The sequence below is a fragment of the Macaca fascicularis genome, chromosome 2, assembly GCF_037993035.2.
Source record: "Macaca fascicularis isolate 582-1 chromosome 2, T2T-MFA8v1.1".
Lineage (NCBI taxonomy): Eukaryota > Metazoa > Chordata > Mammalia > Primates > Cercopithecidae > Macaca > Macaca fascicularis.
The window spans coordinates 35370449-35385614 of record NC_088376.1 but is presented as its reverse complement, the minus strand read 5'-3'; the positions used below and the strand labels follow the sequence as shown (position 1 = coordinate 35385614).

The window sequence follows — 15166 nt, the reverse complement described above, 5'->3', positions numbered from 1 at the left end:
GAGATTGCACCACTGCACTCCAGAGTGGATGACAAAGCAAGACTCTGTCTCTAAACAAACAAACTAACAAAAATTGTAAAAAATACACGGAAGTGCTAATAATACAAACTGAATAGTTGGAATTGTTTATTTAAGCTTGCTTTATACCTTTTTATACTGTGAATACTAAGCAAGTATTTTTTATATGATTAGAAAAAACTTTTCAGGCAAAAACATTTTTATAACGGCTTCAGACATAATTCACATACCATAAATTCACTTTTATTAAAAGTGTACAATTTGGTGATTTTTAGTACATGTAGAGTTCTGCAACTATCACCACTATTTTCTGGAACACTTTCATCACCCGAATAAGAAACTGTTAGCAGTCACTCCCCATTATACCTCAACCTCAGCACCTAGCAGCCACTAATCTCCTTTGTCACTGTGGGTTTACCTATGCTAGTCCATACTGCCAAATAATATTCTGGTGTATGGATACACCTATTTTATGCATTCATCAATTGACTGACACAGGTGTTGTTTCTACCTTTTGGCTATTATGAATACAACTATGAACAAGCATATACAAGTTTTTGTGTGAACATACATATTCATTTCTCTTAGGTATATACCTGAGTGGTAAAAACATTTTTTTAAAGATACCCTTATTTTGAAATTGCTTTCTTCATTTGTCCTACTTGCTTTTGTATTACCAATTAGCGAGAGCCTTTGTACTCTACATAGAACACTCATCCCCTGGATATTTATATGGCTTATACCTCTTTCTCCTTCAAATCTATGTTCAAATGTCACCTTTCCAATGACGCTGACGCTAACCATCTTGTTTTAAATTGTAACCACCCTCCTCCTCACTCTATACTTCTATTCCCTCTTACTCCTGTTTTTCCCCCATAGCACTTTTCACATTCGAATGTGCAATTTATTATTCACCTAATTCTACTGGAATATCCAGAGAGAGATAGTTTTGTCTGTTCAGCTCATTATTGTTTCTACAGAGGCCACAAGAGTGCCTGATACAAAACAGGTGCTCAAAAATCAGTATTTGAGTGAGGAATAAAATTGAGCAAATACATGGGCAATTCTGGTATCTACCTCAAATTTGATGCTGTAACAGGGACTCCCAAATAGGGTTTTGTCAAATCTTCTGGAAAGGCATCAGCAATTCATGCTTTGAAAAATAACAAAAGGAAACACAGGTAACACCAAGTTTAAAGAAGCTTTTATTGTTACCACAAAGAAGAAATTTCTTACAGTCAACTAACATCTTCCTACTAGTGAGTAAAGGGACAGCTAAATATAGTCCTGACAGTTGGTGTGGTGTTTTGTCTGTCTGTTTCTGGATTTCATACCCGGGATGACAAAGGCATCCAACTAAGATTCATTAAACCCAGTAAGCATTATCCCTGCCTTCTGAATCTTTTGCAGTAAATGATATTGCTGAAAAGAAACTTGGGCAGTATTTCTGAAGACTCACCAAAAAGGACAGACAGACAGATAGATAGATAGATAGATAGGTATACAGATATTTTTCCCCTATATATTATAACTGAAGAGTGGAACAATGGAAGAGAAAGGCAGATAGAAAAGGTAAAAGGCTGACACTGAAGAATGGTGTTTGTATTCCTAGTCTGTAACTTAAGATATTGGAATAACTGACTCTGTACCAAGGGCCTATCTCGGGAAAACTGAGAAACAAGAAAATATGTTGAGTGGAGACTGGTTGATAAAATTTAGGATCTAAAAGTTAAAATGAAAGGCAGAGAAAAATAAAGATTTTTAAATGACAACCATAAAAAACACAGGTCATGACCCAGAAGGAATAAAGATCCCTAATAAACCCATAGGAGGGAAAAAGAACAAAATCGTCTCACAATAACAAAAGAAATCTAAGAACTTTTAAAAAAAAAATTTTTAATAATTTTTTAAAAAAACACCTAAAGAATGACCTCATAGGTATCACTGATTTGGAGGTATATAACTCCAACAGACCTTTTGGGAGATGAATTAAGCAACTTTACATCAAGAAGGCTTTTGAAGGTCTATAAACCGGGAGGTGATGAAAGCACCAGACTCCAGAGAGTCCTTAGATTGGGATAGATAAAAGGAGCGTGAGAAGATATAACACATTAAGATAAATGTAAACTACCAACGACCTGGACTATTAGAATAAATATTGTATTCCTGATGCAGATTAGAATGCTGACAGAAAACTAGTGTAGGAGGAAAGAAGTAGTACTTCAATTCTCTGGAAGTTCCTATCATCAGTACAAGTTCCTGTGTCCAATATTTGCACACCTAATTTTCTGTCTCTAATATTTAAGAAAGCAACAAGTGATGTTTTACTCTGCATCCCATAAAAGGCTAGTAAAATGGGCTCTTTATGGAAGAAAATTGCTCCTCTATTTGAAAAGCTTGCCTTCAACTACGTTATATTTAAGTAGGGGTATATCTGAGAGGTAAGGGAGGGAAGAGATACCCCACTAAGTAGCCAAGTCAACCCCAGAAATAGTGGAATAATTCAATGCTATATTACCGTCTGCCTAACCTCAAAATGGAGATCAGGATAATGCTTTTCCATTTTAAAACTCCATTAAAGACTGCCTTTAATAAAGTTGGGGAGGCAAGGTGACTCTTATCTGAAAATTTATGACATGTCCTGAAATTAGTAAACAACTTGTGTTGAATACTCATCACGTTAGTCATCAGGCTATGCATTTACCATGCATTTATTTCCTTTTGTCCCCATAACAACACTGCAGTACAGGTATGACTCTCATTTTATTGACAAGAAAACTGATACATAAATTATATCACTTTTCTAATGTAACACAGCTAGTAAGCAATTGGGCCAGACTTTGGACCAACCTGCTTAGTTTCCATACCCTAGGTTCTTAACCTAAACTTTAATACATTCCCTCAATTAAAAAAAAAAAAATTCACCCTGACCATTTAATTACAGATGTATCATTTGACAGCAAACTCCTGGAATAATTCAGAACTAGTTTCAGTTATTATCTTCATCTGGACAGATGACTGGACACTCGTTAGAAATAACTTTGAAATCTACAATTTTAAGCAGTAAAACAAATTATCATATTCAACATAGGACAAAAGAAACAAAAAAGTCTCCAAAGCTGAAATATTCTATCATCTATAAATAAACTTTCAAAGTATTTCCATCTTTGTATAAGCTTAAAAAACATTTTTTGGCTGGGTGTGGTAGCTCACGCCTGTAATCCTGACACTTTGGGAGGCCGAGGTGGGCAGATTACAAGGTCAGGAGTTCGAGACCAGCCTGGCTAACATGGTGAAACCCACCTCGACTAAAAATACAAAAATTAGCCAGGCATGGTGGAGAACGCCTGTAATCCCAGCTACTTGGGAGGCTGAGGCAGAATTGTTTGAATCCAGGAGGCAGAGGTTGCAGTGAGCCGAGATGGCGCCATTGCATTCCAGCTGGGCTGACAGAGCAGGACTTCGTCTGGGGGGGTGGGGACATTTTTTAACAAAGTGTTCAAAACAAACATACAATGACAAAAATTTGCTACCAATATATGATCTCAGGATACTCTTTAAAGAGAGTTCAATTATTCTAATCAACATCGAGCTTTTAAAATAACCAGATTGGCCAGGCACTGGTGGCTCATGCCTGTAATCCTGCACTTTGGGAGGCCACGGTGGGAGGATCACTTGAGTCCAGGAGTTTGAGACCAGCCTGGGCAACATGGCAAGACCCCCATCTCTATTTAAATATACATTTTATATGAACAAAAAGATAACCAGATAAATGAGATCTGAGGCTGAGATCTATCTTCCAGCAGTGTAATATTAGCCCATCCACATTTTCAGGTAAATCTATTTTACATTCTCAGTAAAATCTTAACTACTCTTTGATAAAGTCATTTCATCCAATGAATGGCAAGTGGTCTGGAAATTGCATTAACCCCTTTAGACCATGAAGATACTTTTAGACACACAGAAAACTCACTAATGAGGGTAATGGCAATGCATAAAGATCAGAAATACGTACCAACTATGTATCATTCAAAGTGAGAGGTAGAATAATTTCAAGATAATGATTGGCAAATGAGTGAAGACAAGTCTAGAGGTCCTCCAAGTACAGCAGTCAAGTATCACTCAATCTGGGAAGACCCTGGAATACCTCCCTAGGGCACTGATTACAGAGCTGCCATTCTACATGCTATACTTTAACGAGGGACTGGCACAACAAGCTACATGAACATTCCATTAAAGTGATTTTAATAATCTATTACCAAGGTAAGGCTGGAGAATTTTTATAATTGCCATTTACTGGCTGTATAACTTTGAACAAAAGTCTCTGAACTTATCTGATTTATAGTACATCTATAAAATAGGAATAATAACTGTCCCGAAGGGCTATGATGAGGACTAAATGAGATAACCCAAAAAAAGAAGTTATTTTGAGTATTTCTATTATATCTTATTTTCAAGAACTTACCAGCTCTTGTACCTAATATGGCATTTTGGGGGGAAATTCTATTAAATAACTCGATTTTCTCTCAATCTTTTAATTTCCATCCTTCTAGTATGCAATATATATCACCTAGAATTTCCACCTTCAAAAGTACAGTGTTCTATTGATTTAATCAGCATTCAGTTTTACTTAACCATTTGAAATTAACCATATATATTTCTTAATGATGTACATGAGGGTGGCATTTATTGTTACTGTCATTATTATTTATTGCTACAAGTTATGTTTCCCATAAAATGTTTTTAAAAAGAAAAAAATATTGCTGGGTGCAGTGGTTCACGCCTGTAGTCCCAGCACTTTGGCAGGCCAATGCAGGCAGATCGCTTGAGTCTCGGAGTTCAAGACCAGCCTAGGCAACGTGGCAAAACCCTGTCTCCACTAAAAATACAAAAAATTAGCTGGGTGTCATGGCACACGCCTGTAGTCCCAGCTACTTGGGGGGCTGCACTCCAAACTGGGTAACAGAGTGAGACCTTGTCTCAAAAAAAAAAAACAAACCATATATATATATATATACATACACACACGTATATATGTATAAAGACCAAGATAATCAGGATAGATGAAAATTTTAAAAATCATCTTGTCAACTATAACCCAACACTTAAGCTTCTCTTTATTTCAACTTTACTCCTACAAAATACTATTACAAGTCAATCTTATTTACTACATTTTTAATATTCCCCACTTAGGTATTTGAAATTTCAATTGTTAGAATTGTTTCCTTACATGTATCCAACCTAGTATTTTTAAATTTATGTTTGATGGCTATATATTAACTATGGCTTGAGAAACTTTCAAGAAAAAAGAAGTCATAAATTTAATCTCCAGTCAATATTTCCTCTGTACATTTAATAAGCTCTAAAAGTGATTCAAAAAAATCATCACTTATAGGCAAAAACTTTTAAGCAACCATTAATTTCCATATTTATGATGAAAAAAATCTGTAGAATTTCTAGTATCAGAAGCTGAAGTATCAAGCAAGTAATATCAGTTAAGTCATGTATAAGCACATGCTATAAACAACCATAAACTGTCCAACTAAAAAATGTAAACAGTTAAATAGGATCTTGAATGTGATTTTGGTAGCAGCTGTATCATTAGCATTTGCCATTCTGCCAGTTGTTTAGAGACTATTCGAAATAGCAAGAATTTATCTGCTCAAACTAACGTCACTTAAATTTCATCTCCTTCATTCCTGCAATTGTGTTCCATGTTTCAAGTTCTCAAAGACCCATAATTCTTTCTGATGAGGAAAAATCAAATTTACATGCCTTTTGTAATTAAATTACATTGAAAGCATCTCCAATTTTTGCAAGTCAGCTTCACTTGTTTTCATGCTCTATCCTAATATTATACCACCAAAGAAACGTCTGTTTGTTTTTTTTACAGAACTGTCCTATGGGTTAAAAAGTCAAATTCAGGGCAACACAGGCACTTTGGCTAGACTTACCTCTCTCAATGAGTACTACTGTGTCATGCTTTCGAACAACACAATATTCTTGCATCCTCTAATGTATTACTGGCAGTAATACTGGCAAACCCTTTAAGATCATTTATGGTTAAAATGAGAATGATCTTTTAGAAGATACATAATTTTGACAGAAAACCACAGGGTTTGGGAGTCCAGTGAGCAGAAGCCTACATCAAATTGACACTAAGAACAAAAGCAGGATGAAGGGACTCAACACTACAGACGCTCAAGCAGATTATGGTCAAGCTATAAGCAAAAGAATTTACACACAGCAAAATTAAGTATATACACATGGCTTGTGTTAAGCAAAAACACAAACGGAACACTCATTTAACTAGGGATGAATGAATACACTTAGAAAAAATACACTAGTGAAAGAAGGAATTGGCATTAATCAAGGCTAGTCACCTGTTTAAAGCATGTATTTAGCATGATCAACTGGAAGTAATTTTTACACAAATATGACAACTTGCAGAGAACAGGTAAGCTATCAGTTTTCCCATTTTGAGTCTGAAAATGCAAGAACAGAACTTACTTTCATCATTAGCTCTGCCCTCAAGTAATTAATTAAAAATGTGAATTGTCTTGAAGTACATAAAAAATAAGACGGATTGAGGGAAAGATGGACAGATCTATGATAAAGCAAGTACAGTAAAATGTTAACGTAAAAACCTTGGAGGTGGGCATGTGGGTATCTAATGTAAAGTTCTTTCAACTCAGCTGTAGGTGAAAATGTTTACAATATGTTGTGTGAAAATTGTGGAGTTTGCCTTTTGTGATCAAACTCTCCTACAATAGAAACAATGCTACATTCCAAAACCACACTTAAAATGTAGTAGACATTCACATCATAGGAACTAATTTATGAACGTAATGCTTCCTACAGCTATATCTTACCAAAAAGGGAGGGGTAGTAAGGAGAACCATGGAAAGACTAACCCTTTGAAAAAATAACCAATGAGTGTAATAACTAATCAGAGAGTACTTTATATTGGCTTCTTGAGGATCTAGTTTTGTTTGTAACTGGATTCAAAATCTGAGTAAATCATAGCACTAGATTAGTTTGGTTTCAAACAAATGGCAAAAAATATAAATGGCTAACAGAATGTTAATTTTTACCCACATTAAATAGCTACCACTAAACTGTTTAGATAGAACGTGCTGTATATGGGGGAAACTGCCATACGAACTTTAACCCTTTTTAAATTTTAGCTTCATTTTAACATGTGACTCAAGTACAGGTAAAAGCATTTTCTTCTAAATGAACAACAAATCAATATGCATAATATGTATGATACCAACAGGAATCTTAAACCATAAATCTATCACAAATTAAGATTTTTAGCAGCTACCATCTTAGCCTTCCTTAACTTACTGAAGAACCCGATACCTCCAAAGATAGATGTTGTTAAAGAATAAGAAAACCAGTGGTGATATCAAATTTCATCTGATAATCGTATCTTCAAATAATTGCCCAGATATTTTAAAGTGAAGTGTTTGCACTGTCTGCTACATCAAAATCAACTTTTAACTAGTTTCACTACCATTAGATAGCTGAAATAATCTGAGATCTCCCCCATTCTTTTTAAAAACTTGGTTCCTTTCAATTACAAACTGGGTATATATTCATGAAATACAAGACAAGAAAAATTCAAAAGCAACCCTTCAATCTGAAGAAACACTTAATGGGAGGAGGGAACAAGCATACATTACATAGCAGTTAATTCTGTTACCCTCTTCTACTCAACAACATAAATTAAGTATTGAAAAAGAGACTTATCTCTTCTATTTCTATCCCACATATGCTCATTTCACCTGAGAGGAATAATTTGTATTTCTGACAAAACAGAACTTTATCTGTTGTTTAAAAAAAAGTCAAATGTGGCCGGGCGCGGTGGCTCAAGCCTGTAATCCCAGCACTTTGGGAGGCCGAGACGGGCGGATCACGAGGTCAGGAGATTGAGACCATCCTGGGTAACACAGTGAAACCCCGTCTCTACTAAAAATACAAAAACTTAGCCGGGCGAGGTGGCAGGCGCCTGTAGTCCCAGCTATTCGGGAGGCTGAGGCAGGAGAATGGCGTGAACCCGGGAGGCGGAGCTTGCAGTGAGCTGAGATCCGGCCACTGCACTCCAGCCTGGGTGACAGAGGGAGACTCCGTCTCAAAAAAAAAAAAAAAAAAAAAAAAAAGGTCAAATGTTCTGTGAAAGATGTATTACTATGACCCTTCCCTTTCCAAAGCTTAAAAATGCCTTACAATACTCACCTGAAAGCTTTTTTCCAGAAACATGTTCACTTAAGCAATGCTTTGAAATCATTGCTATTGATCATTTACCTATTTTTAGTTTATACACATTATTGTAACTTTCTAGACCTAATTTCTATTTCGTTTAATCTTTGAAGCATAACCTGGCTTATGCAAGAACAAAGTATACTATTTCTATAAGCTCTTCGGCTTATCAACAGGCATTTAATAATCATGCTCTACTACGGTAAACAGGCCCTAAAATGGGCAAAATAAATTTTTAGCGGTCATATTTTCACTTGTTGCTGTTTTTCCTATCATTACATTAAATGCATAATGCGGGACTGAATTTCCTAAGCTTTTAACAAATACAACTTGAAGACAGTTTTACAGAAAGCATCCTGAAAACTCAAACACTGTTCTCTTTATACTATTAAAAGACCAAAGTTTAATTTGCAACATTTCCCCCTTCACTCAATACAAAATAGCAATAACATACATTTCTAGCTCAGTTCTGAAATATCCCTATTACTCCTACCTCTTCTGTAGTGCTTTACAGTTTACAGAACACTACCAAATGATCTTAAAAAAGCAAAGTTTCACTTTTAAAATTAAGCCCATTAGCTCTAAGGTTTGGGGGGAAAATGGCTTATCTGCTCTAAGATTTGATAAACATTCAAAATACATTATGTAGCTTGACTAGAAGTTTGAGAGAAACCCCACAGCCTTAGATGATTAAGGAATACAGTAAAAGTCAGAACACCATATATAAGCATTTAAATGTATTATAGAATACATGAAACATTAGAGAACATCTCCTCCATTCATAACCTTATCAATCCTTCCATTAAGTTGTAGCAACTAGAGCTGGCAAAAATCAAAGCATCGAAACAATTTTTTAAGGGACAGAGTATTCCTTTGTCACCCATGCTGAAGTGCAGCAGCACAATCATAGCTCCCTGTAATCTCGAACTCCTGGGTTCAAGCAATCCTCCAGCCTCAGCCTCCCGAGCACACGTCACCAAACCCAGCTAGTTATTTTTTGATGAGACGGGGTTCCTCAGGCTAGGTTTGAACTCCTGGCCTCAAGTGATCCTCCCACCTCAGCCTTCCAAGTGCTGGGATTACAGGTGTGATTATTGTGCACCCAGCTAAAATAATTATTTTGGATTGCTTTAGGGGTTTCATTTTCTATCTGATAATCAAAATATCAAACTCTTACTAATCAATTGAGAAGAGATATCACCACTGGGCATGTGCTAAATATGTGAATAGGCAGTGTTCTAAGGGCAACTTGAGTGCTTAAACTGTAAAATTCCACTGACTTTAAAGCTCACTCTTCTGCACAAGTAGTCCATAAAAGTACAAGTAAAACTCACATACGTAGACTGTTGAATAAAGAGCACCTGAAAAGAATTACTAGCAAGTTATATGGTTTTATTAACTGAACCACACCTAAATGCACCTTTGCACAGGTAACTAACTTAAATTAGCAAAGATGATCATAACCATATTGGCTTAAGCTATTTCTTACAAAGAAATCTAACTCATTACTCTCAAAGGAGTTCCTATGATTAAGAATCACTGCACATAACAAGAAGTGTTATAAGTTGGCATGTGCTGAGCATGTGAACACTGCTGAAACAGAAAAAATATGTTGAAAACCACTGATTAAATTTTGAACTAAAGTAGTGGTTGGGGTAGGATGCCATCCCATCTGAGGCACTATGACTGGAGCACTACTAGCATTTAGTGGATGAGACTAGATACTCGACATATATTACAGTCCCAAAGATAAGTACTGTCTGCACCGTAAGACTTTCAAGTGTCCAAGTGAGCCAGGTGTGGTAGTACATACCTGTAATCCCAGCACTCTGAGAGGCTGAGGTGGGAGGACTGCTTGAGCTCAGGAGTTCAAGAGCAGCCTGGACAACAGTGAGACCTCGTCTCTACTAAAAATTTTTAAAAAACATTAGCTGGGCATGGCGTGCCTATGGTTCGAGATACTAAGGAGGGCTAAGGTGGGAGGATCGCTTGAGCCCAGGAGATTGAGGCTACAGTGAGCTATGATCGTGTCACTGCGCTCCAGCCTGGGCAACAGAATGAGGTCTCAAAAAAAAAAAAAAAAAAAAAGAAAGTCCAAAAGTCCAAATGGTTAGTCATATAGGCAAAAACTTATTTATAATGAATGAATCCCAGAATCTAATTCTGTTTTATATATAACTCACCAAGTACATTTTGCAGGGTTTAATATACAGAGATTTTTCCAGGAATGTAACTACAGTGTAATTAAGAGATTATACTTTATTAACCCTGTTCTTTTCTGACAATGCTAATAATCCCAATTGTGGTATCTGAGTCACCAATGTGACAAATCTGTAGCCATCAATATTTCTGTCAAAACTCAAAACGGGCCGGGCATGGTAGCTCATGCTTGTAATCCCAGCACTTTGGGAGGCCTGGGCAGGCAGATCACTTGAGGTCAGGAGTTCAAGACCAGCCTGGCAACATAGTGAAACCCTGTCTCTACCAAAAATACACACAAAGAAAACACCCAAAAAAACCATCCGGGTGTGGTGGCGAGCACCTGTAGTCCCAGCTACTCAGGCTGAGGCAGGAGAATCGCTTGAACCCAGGAGACAAGAGGTTGCAGTGAGCCGAGATGGTGCCACCGCACTTCAGCCTGGGTGACAGAGTGAGATTGTCTCAAAAAAAAAAAAAATCTCAAAATGATTCCACGTAAAGGTACAAGCCTCTGACATGTCCTTTGTGTATTTTGGTATAATCATACTTAACTATTTACATACTGAAATGCATATAGTCAATTCTGCTATAATGCTTTTCTGATCATGTGAATTTAACAGGATTGGTGTATTACTGAACAATTTGAGCATGATGCAAATTTCCCATTTGCTTATAGTGATTCTTGTCCCAACACTAAGTGAACGCAGAAAATTGTACCCAACTGAACTGAGCCATGTAGGAATTCACAAAATACACACACACACACTTCAGGTGGTCAATGAACCACATACATTCACATATATATTACTAATTTTCCACTCCATCTTATAACTTTTTTCCTTCTACTACTTCACAGTAATTCACAAACTGCAACTCCATCCAATGCTCACTGCCTCAAGCAAACTTTTTCAAGGCAAAATGCCGTAATTATTATAGTATTTAACTTTTACAAAACAGTGCTCTTGTTTTTAAGATCCTATCTTTTTAAAAAACGTATCACGACTGTTCTTTCTCTTGGGAGTTTTTGCTTTTTCATGGGTCTCATAATTTTTAGTTAAAAGCTGAACATGTTGTGTAGGAGATTGAGGTAATTGTTATGACTGGAAACGAGCATGCCTGCTCTTTGTGAAGCCTTTGGTGAAGGGTTTGTGTTAATCTGGTTAGGAGTTGGACTTAGTTTATGATCTCTTATTGCCATAGTTATCCTCAGTGTATTACAGACTTCACGTATCTGCAAAACAGTTTGTGTCTCTGGTGGGCGACGGTTACTAGAGCAATGCCTGTTTGATTCTCTGTGTTGTGCCTCTTTGCATAATCTTGTTTCTTTCCTAGTAGTATTTTGTGGTTACTAGTTATTGAAAGCTTCTTAGCTTGGTGGCAGGGGGTGGGGGTTGGGGGATACAGTCTGATGTTCTGATTAAAGTTCAGGCTAAGTCAAACACTGTGTTCCTGAATCTCAAGAGGGTAGCATTCTTGGTTCTGCTGACCACCCCCAGCTGCAGTTTTGGGCTCAGGGCCCCTCCAGGCATAAGATTCTCTCCCACTTCTCATCTACACCCTGAATGTTCACCAATGGGGCCAACAGAGATGCCCTTCTCCTCACAGATTAAAGCTTTTTTTCACAGAAGACGCAGAGAGGGGAAGAATCACAGCAGTTTCTTGACCCTCTTAAAAAGTTCTGTTGCTGTTCCCCTCCCTCTCAAACTGCACAACAGACACACCCAGGGTTCTTTCCAATCTTTTCTAGTAGACCCACGGAGGTTTGTGGATAAGTTTGCAAGATTAAGCATTCAAGCCTTCATCATGCTTTTTGTCCAGTTGTGTCTGAAGAAGGCAAATAGAAATTGACATCTACTCTCTGTAAGCACTGTCTCTCAAATTTTCAGCCAGTGGTTTTGCTCTGTGGACTCAGCTCTTTGATAGATTTCAATAAAGTCATGAATTTGTAGTGTAGGTCTTTTTTTGTTACAGAAGTGAGAGCAAAGCTTTTTTTTTTTTTTTTGTCTCAGGGCCAAAGCCAGAGGTGGTTACACTACTTATAAACTAAAGGTAGCAAAGACGGTGTTACTAATTATTTTGTATAAAAAGGGAGACTTTATTGGGTCTAATAAAGTTGAGAAACACTGACTCAAGGAACTCTTTCAAAATATTAATAACTCCCCTTTACTACCAAACATTACAGTGAACATTTAGGCCAAAACCTATTTGTAGCAACCAAATTTGTGCTGCAGTTTATCTGCACAGTCTTGTTTCAATTTACTAATTCAAAGTACTTCAATCAGAAGCAGGGGAAAGGTATGTGTAGCAGAAACCTCAAATTCACCTGTGTAAATAGAACTGGTGGAGGAATGAGGCCAAATTAGTTAAAACACATCTTTTCAATTTCAACCCTAATTCAGTAACTATTGAGAACCAGACTCCACTATCAACATTTTAACAAATTTAATAAAGCCAGTATTGTTACAGTCCACCTGGGCAAGGCAACCATCTTCTATTTATTTGTGGATAAAGTTAAATTACTCCAAAAAATTCATTTATTGATGCTATTTTATTTTTTAGCTTAAGTATTTTGTTTACAACTAAGCAATGTTAACAATATATGACATTAATATATTTTAGGCTATTTATTACTACCGCTTTAGAAAAAGAGAAATAGTCATTGCCTCTCAGTGGAATACAAACGCTGAATTTTCCATGAACTGAACTCTAGCTTTAAGGTTCTTTACATTCTTATTTCTTAATAATCCTCTGACTCCTCTTTTCCTCCCTTAATATGTTCTACTTCCTGTTTTCAAACAAGGAGTATAATGTAATAATTTCTACATAAGGACGTGTGTTGCCTGAATGCATTGTGATATTAATAGCACAAGCCAAGTTTGAGATATAGTAGCTTAAAAAGCGTTTCACATTACACAAAATGTGAACAAGGTTCTACGTTATATGATAAATAAGTCAATACAGCACTTTCCAAAAAACAAAGAATTGTGTTCAGGATACCGAATTTCTGACAAGTGGTTTCTATAAATTTTTTTTAAGGCAAATTCTGTTTCATACTCCCATAAACTCAGAGTACTGGTAATATATTACAAAACCTGACCAGTGTGAGTAATTTTCCCCGCAGGCAGTACTTTCAAACCTAGAAACATATCAAGTCCATAAACTAAGAAAATATAGTAAGAAAGAATTACTGGGGGCAGATCCTGAACTTCTACTTTTTCCCTGAGACACTATATTACAAAAGGCTCAACATAACTGTACACTATAAAGCCCTCCATAGAGGACACAACAGCATCCTTTGAGGGAAACCAGAATAAAGTAAAAGGGAAAAGCAGAGGGAAAATGAGAAATAATTACTTTGGGAGACCACCGCTACATTAGGGTGAAATCTTTACTTCCCCCCCCCCCCCTAAGCAACGGACACAGGAAACAATCTCAAGACAAAAGTGGTTAACGGAACACTCTACAAACGGAGAAAATTTAAGGGAAGGGACTCTTAAGCATAGTTAAGTATCAAATAAGCGATGAACAGCCACTTCACTGAGCGTCTAAGTCCTACTTCACCCACTCCAAAGGCCACATTCAAGGTAAAATCACAGCAGCGGAGGAAAGGCCACGTGAATAAGCTGCCTGGCAGGAAGGAAAAGGCTTGGGGGAGAAAATGATTTTGGAAAAAGTACTGGAGAAGAGACGACACGGATGCTCATTTCCTAACAAAACGAAACAAAGCAAAGAAAGTCAGTCTGCAGGGATTGTGCGGAAGGAGGGTCGCTGACCCAAGGAAACAAGAGTTGCCGGCATCCAGCAGGAAGGGTGCTCAGCCTAGTAGACGGGAAGGGAATCCCGAGGGCGGGGCCCACAAGGGAATGAAGAGCGTGTGGGGTAAGGATTTGTTAAGGCGAGTGGAGGAGCGTACTAGGTAAAAAACAAGAAAACCAGGCAAAAAGAGGGGTGGGGCTGGACAGGGCAGCGCCCTAAGCTAATGTCACTCAAAGCCGGGGGTGGGGGGGTGGTCCAACGGAAGGAACCAGACCAGCAGCCTGGGGGAAGGGTAAGCTGTTAGCAGCTGCAGGCTGCGGCAGCCAAGACCACCCGGTTTTCCCTGCCCTGAGCCCCACAGAGTCCCCACGGCGTGGGGAGGGAGTAAAGCAGAGCCCCCGAGTCCAGTGTCCGGAGTTGGCTTTACCTTCGCGGGAGGCTGGAGAGGCTCCAGCCCTAGCTCCTCCCGCCGCCGGCTCAGCTTCCAGAGTGGGATGAGGCGCCCTCCGGCCTCCTCACCCTCACCACTTCCCCTTTCCCCCGCCGGGGCCCTGTAGCTCCGCTGCCGCGGGTTCCTGGTGCCGCCGCGGCGCTGCCTCCCCGCCCCCTCCGCCTCCTCCGCCTCCTCCCTCTGCCTCTCAGAGTTTCACTCTGGAGGCCGCCATCTTCGCTCAGGCTTTGAGCGACCGCGCTCTAATACGCCTGCGTCGCCACCGCCCAGGCTGTCACGAGACCCAGCCAGCTGATTTCAACCCTTCCGCCTTCGGCCCCGCCCTCCCCGCCCCGACTGTTCTTTCCCTAAAATTTTGCGTTCCGCCGGCCCGCCCCCTAGCAGTTACACATGCGCAGAGTAACGACGCCGACCGTGGGATTTGGATTCCACGCTGCGCGTGAGGGGGCCGGCGCCTCGGTGGGTGCTGAGAAGGAC

The 15166-nt window shown here is 38.6% G+C and overlaps 1 protein-coding gene across 2 annotated transcripts in view; it reads right to left on the bottom strand.

Moving 5' to 3' along the window:
- DNAJC13 (DnaJ heat shock protein family (Hsp40) member C13) overlaps positions 1-14918 on the bottom strand; it is a 121089-nt gene extending 106171 nt beyond the window's left edge. For both annotated transcript variants that reach the window (XR_010584932.1, XM_005545771.4), the window contains exon 1: positions 14666-14918. The gene's annotated coding sequence lies outside the window, so the exon portion shown is untranslated. The remainder of the gene's footprint in view (positions 1-14665) is intronic.
- Positions 14919-15166: the final 248 nt, after the last annotated feature.